The following is a 7,499-nucleotide window of genomic DNA, read 5'->3' as shown; positions in this document are numbered from 1 at the left end:
GATACTGTTACAGTTCTGTCCCCCTTCTTACACAAAGTCCCCAATACTGTTAACGTTGCCATTATTGAATGATAGAAAACATGCTTATACCATGACCAATAAATCTAAAACTCTTAATTTTTAAACATGTGAGTAAAAGATGACTTTATAATACAGATTGGACAATCAAATATACAAGGCAAGAGGAAGAAACAAAAAAGCTGGATCCCTACCTCACAGCATACAGAACTATCAATTCCTTACTGTGTGACTCTCAAGGAGAATGACAAATCAATGAACTTTGAAAATGATTATTAATTAAACCATCTGGAAACATTTTAAATGGGCTATATAAAAAAACTATTATGAACTTCTAAAGGAACTAGAAATTGTACAATCACTTCAGTTTAGAAACACTTTAAAACGCACCATCATGTAAAGTTAGACATATAAACACCCAATAGGACACAATAAAACTGCTGCACAGTTTCCAAGACTCTGAAGCCATGACAGGCAGCTAATGGGTTTGTAACACTGACCATGAGGTTAGCAGTCCAATTCTTAATAAATGCGAAAACCAGGACTCCAAAATAAACACTTATGTAGCATCTATTAGATTGAAATTTATATATATATGAAATGAAAAAGTATACATCCCCCATAGTGAGTGCACTTTTGACTCTCAAGATAAACAATGTTATTAATTTAGCATTATTTGTAGCACCTAATACAGTTTGTTAGTTGGCCTATACAAATATACAGTCTTAACTCCTTCCAAATATTTACGTGGGTTTGTCGCCCGCCAATGTGAACAAGGCAAAGGAGCCCTGGTGGCATAGTGATTACTATTGGGCTGCTAATCGCTAGGTCAGCAGTTGGAAATGACATATTTCTCCTTGAGAGAAAGATGGCACTTCTCCCAAGAGTGACAGGGCTCTCTACTCTGTTAATGAGATAGTCTTTGAAACTCACAGGGGCAGTTCGACCCTGTCATATAAGCTCTCGATGAGTCCGTGTTAACTTGATAGCATTGAGTTTGGCTTATTTGGTTTAAGAGGATTGGGCAGCTTGCCCAACAATAGATTGGTACCCTTGTGGCTACGCCATTTAGATGTCTGAAAATCGAATGCAGAACTAATTACAAAGATCTACATATTACCTTCTCCCTGAGGGATAGACAACAGAAAAGGGGGTTAACAGAGATATCAGACAGGGCAAGATATGACAAAATAATAATTTATAAATTAGCAAGGGTTCAAGAAAAAGGGGGGAGCAGTAGGGAGGGGAAAAATGAGGAGTTGATGCCAGGAGCTTAGGTGGAGAACAAATGTTTTGAGAATGATGAGGGCAATGAATGTACAAATGTTCTTTACACAATTGATGTATGTATGGATTGCGGTAAGATTTGTATGAATCCCTAATAAAACGATTTTTTTTAAAAAGAGAGCCTAACGTGGGAATTAGTCACATTGGACATCTAGTTAGGTTTAATTGAGCCATTTCAGAAACAGAACTTGGGATTTCACTACCATCAAAAAAGAAGAGCCTGGATCCTAGATTCTTTTTTTTTTTTTTTGCTTTTGGGGAAAATAGTTTTAATTGTTGTTCAGAAATATCCCCCAAAGTCTTCCAGGCATGATCTTGCACACATCGGGAGCGTCGGGCAAGAGTGCAGGCCCACCAGCCAGCTAACCTGAGGATTGCCTGGCAAGCACACTCCAGTCCTGGCTCATCTCCAGCGAGTCTGTCAGGTCCATCAGAGTACTCCCCAGGGTATTACACTTGTCCTTAAAGTTCTTCAATTCGAGGAAGGGCTTGCCATGTTTACTCTTCTGACTGGAGGGGAGGTATGTCACCTGGAAGGTCGTTGGGAGACTTCAGGAGATTGGGTAAGGTCTTTGGCTGCTGACTGGTGGTGTCGCTGAGAGCTCCCACTTTGTGTTTTGACCGCAGTGGCCAGTTCAGTCAGGGCCTTCTGAGAGCGTAGGTATACTCACTCTAGCCAAAGACATCTAGCCCATAGCAGGCTGCCTCATAGCCATGCAGCAGGGGATCAATGAGGGCCTTGCACACACCCTTGAAAGGAGTAGTAGCGTTCCGAAGATGGAGCAGGTAGGAATGGAAATTTCTGCCTATTAGGGGATGAGGATGCCAGCCTTCAGTGTGAAATGGGATCCAGGAGACATGAATGGCGTCCAGAGCTTTCATCTTGTACAGACAATTGTAGCAGTTTTGATTTCCCTGGATTTCCAGCTGTGGCAGTCTGGCATCATCATCTGCAAGGAGCTGGGGTTCCTACTTGCGATCCTGAACTCTGGATAGTTGAATATCAATCTCTTCTTTCAGATCCTTGGGGGCATGAGGGCTCCCCACAGGGACATGAGGGCTCCTCCGAGATCTCATTGCAAAGAACATGATTTGCCTCTTCACAAAAATAAATAGTAGTACAAATACCAGGCTCCCGTAGGCCATCACCAGCATTACATTCACCCCAACAACCAGTCACTAGTGGACACCATGGCCTTCCCACCCTACGCAGAGCTGCTCTGGTTTACCCCGTTGCCTTGACTCATCAGCCCGGGTTCATTTGCGTTTCCTGGAGCTCCCCAGCCATTTCCTTATGGGGGAAGACTAAGCGAGACCCGGCCTGAAAACATGGCAGCTTGCGGGGGGTGGGGGGAAGGGCATATCCTAGATTCTTGCATTGAAACTCTTCAATCCAGAAGACAGAGAGCTGTGACACAAGAGAGAAAATTATGGGGAGAAGCAGCAACAGAGACACGGTGGCAGCAGAACCAAGAGACTGAGACAGAACAGTTGGATTCCCAGACCACCGAACAAGAGAGCTGAGTGCATTTGGGCAGGAGGTTAGTAGGTGAAGTGGTGTACATCTGGGTATTTATTGGGGGAACTAGATTTGCCAACCTACACAGAGCTGAGTGTGTTTGGTCTGAGGCTAAGGGGCAGAGTGAGCATCTATCCGCAGAGCTAAAAGACCTTTGTAACTTTTCCCCATTCAGGACAGAAGCCAAAAGGCTGCAGGGCCTGCCCTTACGTGCAGGGATGTCTGCCAAGATGCTGTCCGAAAGGAGAACTGTACCTTGAGTTATTTGTGATCCTAAATTGTGTGTTAGAGTAGAAAAGTGAACCCTATGTCAAATATAATTTAAGGAGAACATTTATTAAACTTAAGATATAATAAAAGAAGCGTGTGCACACGCACCCACACACACCATTAGCACGAAGTCAAAATAACAACTGAGGATTCAGTGAGGACCCTGAATAAACAGGGCATAGAACATAAGGCACGCCACAGATCACAATTGGTGCCAGATTAATACATCACAGGTACGGATGGGACTGCAGCAGCAGGAATGATTAGGCATGCACATTATTAGATAGAGGGACTTACAAGATAGGCCCAGGGCCTTTATAAAAACCCCATGAAGGCAAGACTCGTGACAATGGCCCCTGTTCTGTCCTCAGGACGTTGACCTCCGTCAAGGATACATCTAGGCAGGTAAGTGGAGAGGGGCTGGCTGGAAATGAGTGCAGGCAATCTACTTCTAAGGCATTCTCCCCCAGGGGAAAATGACCTACCTGCTTGGTTAATGATCACAGAGAATTTAATGGTGGCTAAATCAAAGTGGGGACATAACTAATAGACACTGAGTTGTCACTGTCATCAGCAACCCAAACCTAAAACCCAACTCACTGCCATCGAGTGTTTTCCAATGATAGCAGCCCTTTAGGAGAAGATGAAACTGATTTTGTGGGTTTCCAAGACTGTAAATCTTTACAAGTGTAGATACCCGATCTTTCATCCCAAGTGTGACTTGGAATTTTGAACCACGGACCTTGCAGTTAGCAGCCCAATCTGTAACCACCATGACACGAGCCTTTTGTTAAGTTGGAGTACTCAGAATTTAAGTTCTAATATAATTATGAACAGTTACTTTCCCAGTGAATTCCATCATTCAGGGAGATGAGCAAAGACCTTGGACACTGACTATCAGGACAGCCTGGGCCCTTGTACACTGGCGCTCTCCTGGGGTCAGACCCCAGGAAATACGGATCCCTCCTGCTTCCCCTCAAGCTCCTACGCCAAGCAATGCCCTCAGCAACCCCAGGGTGAAAGGATTTGGTTCACAATCTGTCAGAAGTTTAAATCCTTCCTTGTGATACTTCAATGTGCAAGACAGTGGTTACAGGTTTCTAGCTCCCTAGACTGGCTCATATTTCTCTGTGGCAAATCTCTGATCTGAAACAGAAGAGGAGTTAGTGTTGAGAAAGACATGGCAGGTTCTTAGCCTGTACTTCGTGCACTAAATAGTGATTACCCCCACACCCTGGGATCAAATCATGCTCCAATCTGAGGGTATTTGCATTAAACACAGGGTCTACTCTATCTTTACAGAGCAGTTTAACTAATTTCTCAAATATCATTTTCAACTTCGGATTCACATTCTACATATACAATACTTATTTTCAGAATAAAATGGAAGTATTTAAGGCCTCAAAATTCTCAAGCCCCATTGAAGGTAAATATCTTCTTTTCACCAGCAATCTAACTGAAGAAAGGAGTATTTTATGAAGAACGTGCTTTATCAGCTCATACTGCACCTCAGACCATAACCCTTGACATATCTGCTGAAAGTGATCAAGCTGAATCATGCTCATACATGCCACTCCAACCCATTCTGAGCTGTTCATTAAGTTAACCTGCCCCTATCTCCTTGCATCCTGCGAATTCTTTACAATATGTATTGTGTGTGAGGAAATGCCTATGGTTGGGTAGTCAATTTAAGCACAATAGTGTGGTAACTGGAGAAACTTGCTGTAGAGGTGGACAATAGAGACAAAGGGACACCAATAGGACATCGGAGATGTACCTTGGCCAAGACAGAGATATCCTAAACAAGAAAACAAGCCAGGAGAATCCTTATTTGCTGCTCTTTAAAGCTCTTGTGTTTACAGATGTCCAATTTTCAAGCCTTTGGGAAAGACTGTAGCCTACAATCAAGGAATGGCAAGAGTTAGGTAAATGGGTGATGCCAAGAACCAAGGTGAGGGCAGAAACTTAGATGGATCCAGGAAAGAGATGACTGATCAACCATTGTGTCACCTTGGCCTAGATTCTGGATTCCAAGCTCTAGGTAATGCTGACAGATGGCAAGCAACACAAACTGTAGGATAGGGCTTACTGACTTGGGTTCTAGTGTCCCATCCAGTCTTGTTCTTCTAGGGAGAAGGCAAAAAGCTAGTGCCTAGGCTTGAACTTCTGAAACATGCTCCACCCAGTAACCTAGTTTGGCAGGAAAACAAAATGAATGTGCTGGGAAGAGGCTATGCTGGGATAACGTAGGGAGGCATTAGCCTGAGTGGCTCCTTGGATATCATTGGCACTGCCCTTTTGCAGCCCCCAGGGTGTCTCTGAAGGCAGGGCTGTGTGAGGTTGCAGTTATAGGATAAAGGGTGCAGACTAGTGCTCCTCTAAAACTAATCAGCAAGTCAGGCTACTAGAGAAAAGCACAATTTGTTCTAGACTCTCTCATGTATACCAGTCATCAAGCATACCTTGAATATAAGGCTCACCATTCCACTGGGTCTTAAGGATAGATTTCAACTCAGGGCTCCTACATTGGTATGTTGCAGAGTAAAGTTGGCTTCCAGGCCCCTCCTGAGCAACATTCTTAATTTAAGCTTGACTAAGTTATAATGCCTTCCAGAAATACTGATAACTTATGAAAAAAATACAAAAAACCAGAATGGTGATACTAACCATCAAGAGATCAATAGCTACATTGTATATATGCCTAATTAGGCTTATTTATAGTATTTAAGAGCAGGGATCTTACTTTGAGGACAAGGTGCGCCTCACCCAAATCATGGTATTGTCAATTGCCTCCTATGTATTGGAAGTTGAACACTGCATAAGGAAAACTGAAGAATTCATTTATTTGAATTATAATGCTGTCTAAGAATACTGAAGTAACATTGGTGTCCAAAAGCACAAACCAATCTGTCTTAGAAGTATGCTCAGAGTGCTACTTAGGTAAAGATAGCGAGAGTTCATATTACATACTTTGGACAATGTTGTCAGAAGGGAGCAGTCCCTCGAGAAGGATAGTGTATGTGGTAAAGTAGAAGGGCAGGGACAAATAGGAATCCCCAACTAAATGGATCGACACCATGATGGCAACAATGGGTTCATCCTAAATTGTAAGTATGGCAGCGGAGAGGTTAGTGTTTCCTTCTGTTGTCTACTGGGTCCCTATGATGTGGAATTAACTCAATGACATCTAACAACAACAACAACAACTTCAGAATCCACTAATCAGTACCCAAGACATGCACAAAATACCAGTGTGTTAGTTATGTTTACAAAAGTTATTTCCATGGTAACCGATGCCAAACCTTTCATGCGACATTTTCTGGAACATAAGCTCTCTTACTAAAAAGAAGGATGGGTTTCGTGTGTGTGTGTGTGTGTGTGTGTGTGTGTATATAACAAAGCAATGACAAAATCACTGAGGAATTCCTGCTCCTTATTGATTTACACCATTCTCCTCGAAGTGAGCTGAAGGAAATTCTCTAAGATTCACCCAGCACGTCTTATGAGAGAGTATTTCCCAAACGTGGGCTCAAGTGTGATGGCAGCACACAGTCACTCAGGCGTGAGTGCCAATTTGTCTGTCAAGAGTTGTGTAAATCATTTTCCCTCTACACTGAGGAGTCTCAGCTACACGTCCAGCAGACCCAGCTAGAGCAAGTGATCTATGAGAGATGAGTAGGATTCAGGATACTCAAAAGGTCTATCATTACTAAATCAAAATTAAATTCCCTGAGAAACCTCAAGGTTTACTGTAAGATAAAGTTGAAGATTCTGTTACCTAGAGACCAGAGTATTCACATAGTATGAATAAACACTTTATGTTGTGTTATTTAAGTTCAAGTTATTGGGTACAAACATAACCATGGTTGTGAGAGTACATTACTAACATTTTCTTACTTTTTTTTTTTGGGGGGGGGCTCACAACCTCCTCTCCCACTGCACAAACCCAAAATCACTGCCATCAAGACAGTTCTGACTCATAGTGATGTTATTGGAGAGAGGAAAACTACCCTGTGGATTTTCAAAACTGAAACTCTTTACAGGTGAAGAAAACCTATTCTTTTTCCAGATTTAAATATAAAAGAACCTGAAACATCAATAAATAATTGCTGGATTCTGAAAATCAAGAGAATATAAAAATTGAGTGGACTTTACATCTGGGCTAGTAATGTGCTAAGAGCCAAGAGGGATGGTATGGGGGTGGTAGCAGTGGATTGAAGAGTGGAGTAATAAAGAGAATTGAGCCAAATAGGATCAATCTCTGAGGCGAGGTTTATTTGGGGAGACATCCCCAAGTGGGACTCTTCACACTCCCAGTGGAAAGTTACTGCATCAGCAGAAATTAGGGGACACGTCCGGGGCGGTGGGGGGCTGTCTTAGAGATTAAAGTCTTAGCACCCCAGTT

General features: G+C 42.7%; 1 pseudogene; it reads right to left on the bottom strand.

The window, feature by feature from the left end:
• Window positions 1-1,667: 1,667 nt before the first annotated feature.
• On the bottom strand, window positions 1,668-2,498 carry LOC142443141 (protein C1orf43 homolog; annotated as a pseudogene).
• Between the last annotated feature and the right edge of the window lie 5,001 nt (window positions 2,499-7,499).

The sequence above is a fragment of the Tenrec ecaudatus genome, chromosome 3 (genome assembly GCF_050624435.1).
Source record: "Tenrec ecaudatus isolate mTenEca1 chromosome 3, mTenEca1.hap1, whole genome shotgun sequence".
In the NCBI taxonomy this organism is placed as follows: Eukaryota; Metazoa; Chordata; class Mammalia; order Afrosoricida; family Tenrecidae; genus Tenrec; species Tenrec ecaudatus.
The sequence above is the reverse complement of the archived record's forward strand: the minus strand, read 5'-3'. Positions and strand labels throughout refer to the sequence as shown.